The 12408-nt window shown below is 48.1% G+C and overlaps 30 pseudogenes; all 30 read left to right on the top strand.

The window, feature by feature from the left end:
* The first annotated feature begins 18 nt into the window (after positions 1-18).
* Positions 19-137, top strand: LOC144191898 (5S ribosomal RNA; annotated as a pseudogene).
* Positions 138-193: 56 nt separating this feature from the next.
* Positions 194-312, top strand: LOC144188037 (5S ribosomal RNA; annotated as a pseudogene).
* A 56-nt stretch (positions 313-368) lies between these two features.
* Positions 369-487, top strand: LOC144191790 (5S ribosomal RNA; annotated as a pseudogene).
* A 56-nt stretch (positions 488-543) lies between these two features.
* Positions 544-662, top strand: LOC144189350 (5S ribosomal RNA; annotated as a pseudogene).
* Positions 663-718: 56 nt separating this feature from the next.
* On the top strand, positions 719-837 carry LOC144183318 (5S ribosomal RNA; annotated as a pseudogene).
* A 3386-nt stretch (positions 838-4223) lies between these two features.
* Positions 4224-4342, top strand: LOC144187860 (5S ribosomal RNA; annotated as a pseudogene).
* A 56-nt stretch (positions 4343-4398) lies between these two features.
* LOC144190449 (5S ribosomal RNA) lies at positions 4399-4517 on the top strand (annotated as a pseudogene).
* Positions 4518-4573: 56 nt separating this feature from the next.
* On the top strand, positions 4574-4702 carry LOC144182644 (5S ribosomal RNA; annotated as a pseudogene).
* Positions 4703-4758: 56 nt separating this feature from the next.
* On the top strand, positions 4759-4877 carry LOC144190106 (5S ribosomal RNA; annotated as a pseudogene).
* Positions 4878-4933: 56 nt separating this feature from the next.
* Positions 4934-5052, top strand: LOC144187287 (5S ribosomal RNA; annotated as a pseudogene).
* Positions 5053-5108: 56 nt separating this feature from the next.
* LOC144188282 (5S ribosomal RNA) lies at positions 5109-5227 on the top strand (annotated as a pseudogene).
* A 56-nt stretch (positions 5228-5283) lies between these two features.
* On the top strand, positions 5284-5402 carry LOC144191596 (5S ribosomal RNA; annotated as a pseudogene).
* Positions 5403-5458: 56 nt separating this feature from the next.
* On the top strand, positions 5459-5577 carry LOC144182150 (5S ribosomal RNA; annotated as a pseudogene).
* A 241-nt stretch (positions 5578-5818) lies between these two features.
* LOC144186615 (5S ribosomal RNA) lies at positions 5819-5937 on the top strand (annotated as a pseudogene).
* Positions 5938-5993: 56 nt separating this feature from the next.
* LOC144188691 (5S ribosomal RNA) lies at positions 5994-6112 on the top strand (annotated as a pseudogene).
* A 56-nt stretch (positions 6113-6168) lies between these two features.
* On the top strand, positions 6169-6288 carry LOC144186554 (5S ribosomal RNA; annotated as a pseudogene).
* A 56-nt stretch (positions 6289-6344) lies between these two features.
* On the top strand, positions 6345-6463 carry LOC144182801 (5S ribosomal RNA; annotated as a pseudogene).
* Positions 6464-6519: 56 nt separating this feature from the next.
* On the top strand, positions 6520-6638 carry LOC144190284 (5S ribosomal RNA; annotated as a pseudogene).
* Positions 6639-6694: 56 nt separating this feature from the next.
* On the top strand, positions 6695-6813 carry LOC144186682 (5S ribosomal RNA; annotated as a pseudogene).
* Positions 6814-6869: 56 nt separating this feature from the next.
* LOC144181714 (5S ribosomal RNA) lies at positions 6870-6988 on the top strand (annotated as a pseudogene).
* Positions 6989-7044: 56 nt separating this feature from the next.
* On the top strand, positions 7045-7173 carry LOC144186163 (5S ribosomal RNA; annotated as a pseudogene).
* Positions 7174-7229: 56 nt separating this feature from the next.
* LOC144181811 (5S ribosomal RNA) lies at positions 7230-7348 on the top strand (annotated as a pseudogene).
* A 56-nt stretch (positions 7349-7404) lies between these two features.
* LOC144191897 (5S ribosomal RNA) lies at positions 7405-7523 on the top strand (annotated as a pseudogene).
* A 56-nt stretch (positions 7524-7579) lies between these two features.
* Positions 7580-7698, top strand: LOC144189307 (5S ribosomal RNA; annotated as a pseudogene).
* A 56-nt stretch (positions 7699-7754) lies between these two features.
* LOC144191788 (5S ribosomal RNA) lies at positions 7755-7873 on the top strand (annotated as a pseudogene).
* Positions 7874-7929: 56 nt separating this feature from the next.
* On the top strand, positions 7930-8048 carry LOC144189349 (5S ribosomal RNA; annotated as a pseudogene).
* A 56-nt stretch (positions 8049-8104) lies between these two features.
* Positions 8105-8223, top strand: LOC144189093 (5S ribosomal RNA; annotated as a pseudogene).
* Positions 8224-11920: 3697 nt separating this feature from the next.
* LOC144184382 (5S ribosomal RNA) lies at positions 11921-12049 on the top strand (annotated as a pseudogene).
* A 56-nt stretch (positions 12050-12105) lies between these two features.
* Positions 12106-12224, top strand: LOC144184139 (5S ribosomal RNA; annotated as a pseudogene).
* Positions 12225-12280: 56 nt separating this feature from the next.
* Positions 12281-12399, top strand: LOC144186760 (5S ribosomal RNA; annotated as a pseudogene).
* Positions 12400-12408: the final 9 nt, after the last annotated feature.

Raw genomic sequence — 12408 nt, 5'->3', positions numbered from 1 at the left:
ATCTGCTAGTGCAGTACCGCTCACGGCCATACCACCCTGAAAAGGCCCGATCTCGTCCGATCTCGGAAGCCAAGCATGGTTAGACTTGTTTAGTACCAGATTGGGAGACCGCTTGGGAATACCGGGTGCTGTGAGAACCATGCCCCGCATCTTTTTCGACATTTCATGGGTGTCCATCTGCTAGTGCAGTACCGCTCACGGCCATACCACCCTGAAAAGGCCCGATCTCGCCCGATCTCGGAAGCCAAGCATGGTTTGGCCTGGTTAGTACCTGATTGGGAGACCGCTTGGGAATACCAGGTGCTGTGAGCATCATACCCCGCATCTTTTTCGACATTTCATGGGTGTCCATCTGCAAGGGCAGTACTGCTCACGGCCATACCACCCTGAAAAGGCCAGATCTCGTCCGATCTCGGAAGCCAAGCATGGTTCGGCCTGTTTAGTACCTGATTGGGAGACCGCTTGGGAATACCAGGTGCTGTGAGTATCATACCCCGCATCTTTTTCGACATTTCATGGGTGTCCATCTGCAAAAGCAGTACCGCTCACGGCCATACCACCCTGAAAAGGCCCGATCTCGTCCGATCTCGTAAGCCAAGCATGGTTCGGCCTGGTTAGTACCTGATTGGGAGACCGCTTGGGAATACCAGGTGCTGTGAGCATCATACCCCGCATCTTTTTCGACATTTCATGGGTGTCCATCTGCAAGAGCAGTACCGCTCACGGCCATACCACCCTGAAAAGGCCCGATCTCGTTCGATCTCGGAAGCCAAGCATGGTACGGCCTGGTTAGTACCTGATTGGGAGACCGCTTGGGAATACCAGGTGCTGTGAGCATCATACCCCGCATCTTTTTCGACATTTCATGGGTGATCTATCTGAAATCCAGATCAAATTCTGGATTTCAGATAGATCAGTTGTCATCATGCACCTTTTACCAAGACTGGACCTATAGTAGGACTTAGATGGAGAGCTATCTTAAAAAGAACATGTCCTCATTACTTGGGGGAGAAACAAAGGATCCAAAATCACTCAGAGCTGTCAGGAGTGGTTGGATTGCCTTTCCTGGCATGACGTCACGATAACTATCAGCTGTCACTAATTACGTGATTAGATTATTTTTGGTATTTAAGCATTATGATTTTCTGTGGACGCGGTTGGATCGACTGGTTAAGTTCTGGTTTCGTTTCCTGTTAATCCTCGTAGTAATTGCTGTTTCCATTGACGCCACGCCGCATGTTCAGTTCGTTTGTAATGAGTGGTCAAGCCAAGTTGTTTAAGTTATGTTACCCCGTTTATTAAATCAACCAACAAGAGCTACAGATCTGCCTCACCTTTCCAATTACTTCGGCGACTCTGCATCTGGGTTCAACTTACCCTACGATCGCGTCGCACTACGCGGTGAAATCGTAACAGCACGATCCAACCATTATGGACCCAGCGGAGCGCCACCCACGCTCGCGCCGACGCACTCGGCGACGCAAACCATCCACCTCGAAGACACCGGACTGCTTGGAATGTATAAGAAACCCCTCAGAATCGTTTAGGAATTTTGTAATGGACACACCGTGGTGCGGGGCTCTCAGGCACATCATTTCTAGAGATGAGCCACAGCTGGTAGAAGAGTTAGAGCCGCAGCGTACTCATACGCCCCACCACTGCTATGCACGTCGCCCTGGGAAGCCTTTACCGTTTCATCATGATGCCCAGGTGCGTACAACCACCAGAGAGCGCCCAAGTTATCTTATGCCTATGCCCAGAGGAATTGATTCACCATGGAGGGAGCCTGAAGATTCTGGTGAGGAGGACACCCGTTGAGGAAGTTCCCCACGGCCAGCAGCGTGGCCAGGATCTTCTTGAAGGTCCGGTTGCCGGCCAGCTGCTCCATGCCCAACTTCAGGTCAAACAGGGGCTCGGCGATCTCCTGCTCGAGTGCCTCATAGTTGAGTTTGAAAGACCACAGCTGCAGGCGGGGGGTCAAGGCGCTGACGGAAGCCAGGCCCGAGAGGAATTCCTCGGCCGTCCCCAGGGGAACGTCGGGATTGGCCGAGCGAGCCTCGCGGATCTTCTGCTTCTCCTCCTCTGTGGGCGTCATGCTCAGGATCTTCTCCACACCCTCCTTGTTGATGGCAAAGTCGTCAAAGTTGAGGATGGCGCTCTTGATGACGTGAACGGCGGGCAGGACCGTCATCCCGATGTTGATGGCGGTGCTCCGCTTGGAGTCCAGAACCAGGATCTCGGACTTTTTGCTCTCTGGCGCTTTCTTGGCCCATGGCGTCTCTTTGGCCCTGGACTCAAAGAGGTGCTCCAGCTTCCCCATGTCCACTTGGACCTTGTCCAGTGACGCCAAAAATAATCTAATCACGTAATTAGTGACAGCTGATAGTTATCGTGACGTCATGCCAGGAAAGGCAATCCAACCACTCCTGACAAGAGCATCAAATAAAGACAATTTGTCGGTCTTTCGGGAACAGATGTTCTTGAAAAATAACCCTTTCGCTATGATTTCTAGAATTTTACTGACATAATGCAAGTGCATTCGCAGCTAGCCCTCAGAGATAAAATGAGTTGGATTTCCATCTCCAACAATACCAGCCGTTATGTTATTTGAGGTTCTTGATCTGAATGAATTAAATGACCTCCGGTATGCAGTACAACTGTAGAGCAATTACTTTAAATTATGTTCATTCTTTTGTCCCCCGCCTGGTGCCCGTAGATAGCTGGGATAGGCCTTAGCACCCCCCGTGACCCTTGTGAGGATAAGTGGTTGAGAGAATGAATGAATGAAAGAATACTAAACAATGTCTTTCACATGACGATCAATTATACTAAACAATTACTATTAGTTTAAGCATGTGAAACTATGATAAAATATGATTTGGATTTTACAGCATGTTTTCGTAACCTGTTTTATGTTTATTTATATAAACAATAGACACCTTGTAAAGCATTGCTGTTGCTTCACATGTATTTCTTAGGGGCCTAACATTCAACCACATCTAAGCAGCAGTACTTGTAGACTTGCATTCTGTGAAGCGCAAAGTGTCCTTCTGTTCTAAAGAGACAGAACAGCAAGAAAAGGACTCTGTGCAAACTTCTTTACTCTGTAACAGCGGGATGATGCTTTTTGTGTAGAAAGGATGGAGTACAAAGTGTAAGCGAATGAGTGGAAAGTACTGCAGACAATGTATGACTGTTTTTTTCTATTTTTTTTCCGTGTAGTTGAGGAGTGTAGTTTGCAAGTTCCAGCATGCCAGTACTATTGAATGCTGGGTATTTTGCTGAGCCTTCTTTAAAAATTAATAGAATAGTCAGTCATTTTCTTCTTAAAAAAATAAAAATAAAATACTTGTGGTTGCTAGAGTTATACAGTAAAAAAGGGGTGTGTGCATGTGGTGGTGGAGCAATATAATTTTAGTTTCAGTGTAATGAAAAATCTACAATAGTGTTCCAATAAATTGGTGGTTATTGAAGTGCTATACCAATTGAATGTAATTTCTGGTAAAATTCTGTAGCTCCAGTGTTTAACCATAAATCCTATGTGATTTTTGTTTTACAGTATAAAATGTGAAAACACTTATAAATCCCATTTAAATTCAGTGAATTCATTTAGTTGTGCTGCCACTACACCATTGCACCCAATCGGTTAGTCTTTAATTGAATCTGATTACCAGTCGATTTGAATTGAATGACTTGACCCCGCTGAGATATTTTCTCTAAAAGAATAATGGAGTTGCTTATTTGACTATTTAGTATTGTTATTTTGTTATCTTTTTGCATTTGGTGCTTTTTTTAAACATCTACTACTTTACATTATAATTGCTTGATCTGAGGCAGTTGGGTTGTAAAGGTTTAAATCAAAATTCAAAGTACGGTAATACACATATATACACACGATGCAACAGATGTGCAGTCCATTTACAGCGTCCAGAAGTAAAACAACATGTGAAAATTGAGTGTATAGAGTGCAAAAAGTCTTACTGCAATCAAGCTGACTTTACTCCTTTGTTATTATTGCTGACTCAAAGACAAATACCAATTTGGCCTGAAATGCACAAAAGTAAAACATAGCTGTATATATTCCTGCCTTTTCCCCCCTCTTTTATAACCTGAATATTCCAACTGACTTTGAATAATGTCAAATCCCAATTGATTTGGGTAGCAGGTGTAGAAGGTCGAATTAATACTTTAGCTCATGGGTGTCCATCTGCTAGTGCAGTACCGCTCACGGCCATACCACCCTGAAAAGGCCCGATCTCGTCCGATCTTGGAAGCCAAGCATGGTTCGGCCTGGTTAGTACCGGGTTGGGAGACCGTTTGGGAATACCAGGTGCTGTGAGCATCATACCCCGCATCTTTTTCGACATTTCATGGGTGTCCATCTGCAAAAGCAGTACCGCTCACGGCCATACCACCCTGAAAAGGCCCGATCTCGTCCGATCTCGGAAGCCAAGCATTGTTCGGCCTGTTTAGTACCTGATTGGGAGACCGCTTGGGAATACCAGGTGCTGTGAGCATCAGACCCCGCATCTTTTTCGACATTTCATGGGTGTCCATCTGCAAGAGCAGTACCGCTCACGGCCATACCACCCTGATAAGGCCCGATCTCGCCCGATCTCGTCCGATCTCGGCAGCCAAGCATGGTTCGGCCTGGTTAGTACCTGATTGGGAGACCGCTTGGGAATACCAGGTGCTGTGAGCATCATACCCCGCATCTTTTTCGACATTTCATGGGTGTCCATCTGCAAAAGCAGTACCGCTCACGGACATACCACCCTGAAAAGGCCCGATCTCGTCCGATCTCGGCAGCCAAGCATGGTTCGGCCTGGTTAGTACCTGATTGGGAGACCGCTTGGGAATACCAGGTGCTGTGAGCATCATACCCCGCATCTTTTTCGACATTTCATGGGTGTCCATCTGCATGAGCAGTACCGCTCACGGCCATACCACCCTGAAAAGGCCCGATCCCGTCCGATCTCGGAAGCCAAGCGTGGTTCGGCCTGTTTAGTACCTGATTGGGAGACCGCTTGGGAATACCAGGTGCTGTGAGCATCTTGCCCCGCATCTTTTTCGACATTTCATGGGTGTCCACCTGCAAGAGCAGTACCGCTCACGGCCATACCACCCTGAAAAGGCCCGATCTCGTCCGATCTCGGAAGCCAAGCATGGTTCGGCCTGTTTAGTACCTGTTTGGGAGACCGCTTGGGAATACCAGGTGCTGTGAGCATCATACCCTGCATCTTTTTCGACATTTCCTGGGTGTCCATCTGCAAAGGCAGTACCGCTAACGGCCATACCACCCTGAAAAGGCCCGATCTCGTCCGATCTCGGAAGCCAAGCATGGTTTGGCCTGGTTAGTATCTGATTGGGAGACCGCTGGGGAATACCAGGTGCTGTGAGCATCATACCCCGCATCTTTTTCGACATTTCATGGGTGTCCATCTGCAAGAGCAGTACCGCTCACGGCCATACCACCCTGCAAAGGCCCGACCTCGTCAGATCTCGGCAGCCAAGCATGGTTTGGCCTGGTTAGTACCTGATTGGGAGACTGCTTGGGAATACCAGGTGCTGTGAGCATCATACCCCGCATCTTTTTCGACATTTCATGGGTGTCCATCTGCAAGAGCAGTACCGCTCACGGCCATATCACCCTGAAAAGGCCCGATCTCGTCCGATCTCGTCCGATCTCGGAAGCCAAGCATGGTTCGGCCTAGTTAGTATCTGATTGGGAGACCGCTTGGGAATACCAGGTGCTGTGAGAACCATGCCCCGCATCTTTTTCGACATTTCATGGGTGTCCATCTGCAAGAGCAGTACCGCTCAAGGCCATATCACCCTGTAAAGGCCCGATCTCGTCCGATCTCGGAAGCCAAGCATAGTTCGGCCTGTTGAGTACCTGATTGGGAGACCGCTTGGGAATACCAGGTGCTGTGAGCATCATACCCGGCATCTTTTTCGACATTTCATGGGTGTCCATCTGCAAGAGCAGTACCGCTCACGGCCATACCACCCTGAAAAGGCCCGATCTCGTCCGATCTCGGCAGCCAAGCATGGTTCGGCCTGTTTAGTACCTGATTGGGAGACCGCTTGGGAATACCAGGTGCTGTGAGCATCATACCCCGCATCTTTTTCGACATTTCATGGGTGTCCATCTGCAAGAGCAGTACCGCTCATGGCTATACCACCCTAAAAAAGGCCCGATCTCGTCCGATCTCGGAAGCCAAGCATGGTTCGGCCTGTTTAGTACCTGATTGGGAAACTGCTTGGGAATACCAGGTGCTGTGAGCATCATACCCCGCATCTTTTTCGACATTTCATGGGTGTCCATCTGCTAGTGCAGTACCGCTCACGGCCATACCACCCTGAAAAGGCCCGATCTCGTCCGATCTCGGAAGCCAAGCATGGTTCGGCCTGTTTAGTACCTGATTGGGAGACCGCTTGGGAATACCAGGTGCTTTAAGCATCATACCCCGCATCTTTTTCGACATTTCATGGGTGTCCATCTGCTAGTGCAGTACCGCTCACGGCCATACCACCCTGAAAAGGCCCGATCTCGTCCGATCTCGGAAGCCAAGCATGATTCGGCCTGTTTAGTACCTGATTGGGAGACCGCTTGGGAATACCAGGTGCTGTGAGCATCATACCCCGCATCTTTTTTGACATTTCATGGGTGTCCATCTGCAAGGGCAGTACCGCTCACGGCCATACCACCCTGAAAAGGCCCGATCTCGTCCGATCTAGGCAGCCAAGCATGGTTCAGCCTGGTTAGTACCTGATTGGCAGACCGCTTGGGAATACCAGGTGCTGTGGGCATCATACCCAGCATCTTTTTCGACATTTCATGGGTGTCCATCTGCTAGTGCAGTACCGCTCACGGCCATACCACGCTGAAAAGGCCCGATCTCGTCCGATCTCGGAAGCCAAGCATGGTTCGGCCTGTTTAGTACCTGATTGGGAGACTGCTTGGGAATACCAGGTGCTGTGAGCATCATACCCCGCATCTTTTTTGACATTTCATGGGTGTCCATCTGCAAGAGCAGTACCGCTCACGGCCATACCACCCTGATAAGGCCCGATCTCGCCTGATCTCGTCCGATCTCGGCAGCCAAGCATGGTTCGGCCTGGTTAGTACCTGATTGGGAGACCGCTTGGGAATACCAGGTGCGGTGAGCATCATACCCCGCATCTTTTTCGACATTTCATGGGTGTCCATCTGCTAGTGCAGTACCGCTCACGGCCATACCTCCCTGAAAAGGCCCGATCTCGTCCGATCTCGGAAGCCAAGCATGGTTCGGCCTGGTTAGTACCTGATTGGGAGTCCGCTTGGGAATACCAGGTGCTGTGTACATCATACCCCGCATCTTTTTCGACATTTCATGGGTGTCCATCTGCTAGTGCAGTACCGCTCACGGCCATACCACCCTGAAAAGGCCCGATCTCGTCCGATCTCGGAAGCCAAGCATGGTTAGACTTGTTTAGTACCAGATTGGGAGACCGCTTGGGAATACCGGGTGCTGTGAGAACCATGCCCCGCATCTTTTTCGACATTTCATGGGTGTCCATCTGCTAGTGCAGTACCGCTCACGGCCATACCACCCTGAAAAGGCCCGATCTCGTCCGATCTCGGAAGCCAAGCATGGTTCGGCCTGGTTAGTACCTGATTGGGAGACCGCTTGGGAATACCAGGTGCTGTGAGCATCATACCCCGCATCTTTTTCGACATTTCATGGGTGTCCATCTGCAAGGGCAGTACTGCTCACGGCCATACCACCCTGAAAAGGCCAGATCTCGTCCGATCTCGGAAGCCAAGCATGGTTCGGCCTGTTTAGTACCTGATTGGGAGACCGCTTGGGAATACCAGGTGCTGTGAGTATCATACCCCGCATCTTTTTCGACATTTCATGGGTGTCCATCTGCAAAAGCAGTACCGCTCACGGCCATACCACCCTGAAAAGGCCCGATCTCGTCCGATCTCGTAAGCCAAGCATGGTTCGGCCTGGTTAGTACCTGATTGGGAGACCGCTTGGGAATACCAGGTGCTGTGAGCATCATGCCCCGCATCTTTTTCGACATTTCATGGGTGTCCATCTGCAAGAGCAGTACCGCTCACGGCCATACCACCCTGAAAAGGCCCGATCTCGTTCGATCTCGAAAGCCAAGCATGGTACGGCCTGGTTAGTACCTGATTGGGAGACCGCTTGGGAATACCAGGTGCTGTGAGCATCATACCCCGCATCTTTTTCGACATTTCATGGGTGATCTATCTGAAATCCAGATCAAATTCTGGATTTCAGATAGATCAGTTGTCATCATGCACCTTTTACCAAGACTGGACCTATAGTAGGACTTAGATGGAGAGCTATCTTAAAAAGAACATGTCCTCATTACTTGGGGGAGAAACAAAGGATCCAAAATCACTCAGAGCTGTCAGTTGTTTGTTTTGTTTTGTTTTTGCACTACAAGCGCCTGAGGATTGCCCTCAGATAGCGCTAGAGCTGCCACTGGAACGCGGATTATTTCATCCGGGGGGTAGTCGGAGGTGAGGGGCAGTCAAATGTCTCCGGCTGGATGAAAAACGTAGGGTGCCACGGTCCTTGTTGGCAGCTCTGAGTGGTATTTGTTGGAATTCGCAGGCCGCAGCGAGCGGCCTCTCAGGAGACACCACGTGAAGGTTTCCAACTTTGTCTCCCAGAGCTGTCAGGAGTGGTTGGATTGCCTTTCCTGGCATGACGTCACGATAACTATCAGCTGTCACTAATTACGTGATTAGATTATTTTTGGTATTTAAGCATTATGATTTTCTGTGGACGCGGTTGGATCGACTGGTTAAGTTCTGGTTTCGTTTCCTGTTAATCCTCGTAGTAATTGCTGTTTCCATTGACGCCACGCCGCATGTTCAGTTCGTTTGTAATGAGTGGTCAAGCTAAGTTGTTTAAGTTATGTTACCCCGTTTATTAAATCAACCAACAAGAGCTACAGATCTGCCTCACCTTTCCAATTACTTCGGCGACTCTGCATCTGGGTTCAACTTACCCTACGATCGCGTCGCACTACGCGGCGAAATCGTAACAGCACGATCCAACCATTATGGACCCAGCGGAGCGCCACCCACGCTCGCGCCGACGCACTCGGCGACGCAAACCATCCACCTCGAAGACACCGGACTGCTTGGAATGTATAAGAAACCCCTCAGAATCGTTTAGGAATTTTGTAATGGACACACCGTGGTGCGGGGCTCTCAGGCACATCATTTCTAGAGATGAGCCACAGCTGGTAGAAGAGTTAGAGCCGCAGCGTACTCATACGCCCCACCACTGCTATGCACGTCGCCCTGGGAAGCCTTTACCGTTTCATCATGATGCCCAGGTGCGTACAACCACCAGAGAGCGCCCAAGTTATCTTATGCCTATGCCCAGAGGAATTGATTCACCATGGAGGGAGCCTGAAGATTCTGGTGAGGAGGACACCCGTTGAGGAAGTTCCCCACGGCCAGCAGCGTGGCCAGGATCTTCTTGAAGGTCCGGTTGCCGGCCAGCTGCTCCATGCCCAACTTCAGGTCAAACAGGGGCTCGGCGATCTCCTGCTCGAGTGCCTCATAGTTGAGTTTGAAAGACCACAGCTGCAGGCGGGGGGTCAAGGCGCTGACGGAAGCCAGGCCCGAGAGGAATTCCTCGGCCGTCCCCAGGGGAACGTCGGGATTGGCCGAGCGAGCCTCGCGGATCTTCTGCTTCTCCTCCTCTGTGGGCGTCATGCTCAGGATCTTCTCCACACCCTCCTTGTTGATGGCAAAGTCGTCAAAGTTGAGGATGGCGCTCTTGATGACGTGAACGGCGGGCAGGACCGTCATCCCGATGTTGATGGCGGTGCTCCGCTTGGAGTCCAGAACCAGGATCTCGGACTTTTTGCTCTCTGGCGCTTTCTTGGCCCATGGCGTCTCTTTGGCCCTGGACTCAAAGAGGTGCTCCAGCTTCCCCATGTCCACTTGGACCTTGTCCAGTGACGCCAAAAATAATCTAATCACGTAATTAGTGACAGCTGATAGTTATCGTGACGTCATGCCAGGAAAGGCAATCCAACCACTCCTGACAAGAGCATCAAATAAAGACAATTTGTCGGTCTTTCGGGAACAGATGTTCTTGAAAAATAACCCTTTCGCTATGATTTCTAGAATTTTACTGACATAATGCAAGTGCATTCGCAGCTAGCCCTCAGAGATAAAATGAGTTGGATTTCCATCTCCAACAATACCAGCCGATATGTTATTTGAGGTTCTTGATCTGAATGAATTAAATGACCTCCGGTATGCAGTACAACTGTAGAGCAATTACTTTAAATTATGTTCATTCTTTTGTCCCCCGCCTGGTGCCCGTAGATAGCTGGGATAGGCCTTAGCACCCCCCGTGACCCTTGTGAGGATAAGCGGTTGAGAGAATGAATGAATGAAAGAATACTAAACAATGTCTTTCACATGACGATCATTTATACTAAACAATTACTATTAGTTTAAGCATGTGAAACTATGATAAAATATGATTTGGATTTTACAGCATGTTTTCGTAACCTGTTTTATGTTTATTTATATAAACAATAGACACCTTGTAAAGCATTGCTGTTGCTTCACGTGTATTTCTTAGGGGCCTAACATTCAACCACATCTAAGCAGCAGTACTTGTAGACTTGCATTCTGTGAAGCGCAAAGTGTCCTTCTGTTCTAAAGAGACAGAACAGCAAGAAAAGGACTCTGTGCAACCTTCTTTACTCTGTAACAGCGGGATGATGCTTTTTGTGTAGAAAGGATGGAGTACAAAGTGTAAGCGAGTGAGTGGAAAGTACTGCAGACAATGTATGACTGCTTTTTTCTATTTTTTTTCCGTGCAGTTGAGGAGTGTAGTTTGCAAGATCCAGCATGCCAGTACTATTGAATGCTGGGTATTTTGCTGAGCCTTCTTTAAAAATTACTTCTCTTATCATGTAAAAGTAGTGATATCTGAACAGACAGAAGAATAGTCAGTCATTTTCTTCTTAAAAAAATAAAAATAAAATACTTGTGGTTGCTAGAGTTATACAGTAAGAAAGGGGTGTGTGCATGTGGTGGTGGAGCAATATAATTTTAGTTTCAGTGAAATGAAAAATCTACAATAGTGTTCCAATAAATTGGTGGTTATTGAAGTGCTATACCAATTGAATGTAATTTCTGGTAAAATTCTGTAGCTCCAGTGTTTAACCATAAATCCTATGTGATTTTTTGTTTTACAGTATAAAATGTGAAAACACTTATAAATCCCATTTAAATTCAGTGAATTCATTTAGTTGTGCTGCCACTACAACGTTGCACCCAATCGGTTAGTCTTTAATTGAATCTGATTACCAGTCGATTTGAATTGAATGACTTGACCCAGCTGAGATATTTTCTCTAAAAGAATAATGGAGTTGCTTATTTGACTATTTAGTATTGTTATTTTGTTATCTTTTTGCATTTGGTGCTTTTTTTAAACATCTACTACTTTACATTATAATTGCTTGATCTGAGGCAATTGGGTTGTAAAGGTTTAAATCAAAATTCAAACTACGGTAATACACATATATACACACGATGCAACAGATGTGTAGTCCATTTGCAGCGTCCAGAAGTAAAACAACATGTGAAAATTGAGTGTATAGAGTGCAAAAAGTCTTACTGCAATCAAGCTGACTTTACTCCTTTGTTATTATTGCTGACTCAAAGACAAATACCAATTTGGCCTGAAATGCACAAAAGTAAAACATAGCTGTATATATTCCTGCCTTTTCCCCCCTCTTTTATAACCTGAATATTTCAACTGACTTTGAATAATGTCAAATCCCAATTGATTTGGGTAGCAGGTGTAGAAGGTCGAATTAATACTTTAGCTCATGGGTGTCCATCTGCAAGAGCAGTACCGCTCACGGCCATACCACCCTGATAAGGCCCGATCTCGCCCGATCTCGTCCGATCTCGGCAGCCAAGCATGGTTCGGCCTGTTTAGTACCTGATTGGGAGACCGCTTGGGAATACCAGGTGCTGTGAGCATCATACCCCGCATCTTTTTCGACATTTCATGGGTGTCCATCTGCAAGTGCAGTACCGCTCACGGCCATACCACCCTGAAAAGGCCCGATCTCGTCCGATCTCGGAAGCCAAGCATAGTTCGGCCTGGTTAGTACCTGATTGTGAGACTGCTTGGGAATACCAGGTGCTGTGAGCATCATACCCCGCATCTTTTTCGACATTTCATGGGTGTCCATCTGCTAGTGCAGTACTGCTCACGGCCATACCACCCTAAAAAGGCCTGATCTCGTCCGATCTCGGAAGCCAAGCATGGTTCAGCCTGTTTAGAACCTGAATGGGAGACCGCTTGGGAATACCAGGTGCTGTGAGCATCATACCCC

The sequence above is a fragment of the Stigmatopora nigra genome, unplaced genomic scaffold, assembly GCF_051989575.1.
Source record: "Stigmatopora nigra isolate UIUO_SnigA unplaced genomic scaffold, RoL_Snig_1.1 HiC_scaffold_24, whole genome shotgun sequence".
Classification (NCBI taxonomy): domain Eukaryota; kingdom Metazoa; phylum Chordata; class Actinopteri; order Syngnathiformes; family Syngnathidae; genus Stigmatopora; species Stigmatopora nigra.
Note: the sequence above shows the minus strand (reverse complement) of the source record. Positions and strands in the feature narration are given on the sequence as shown.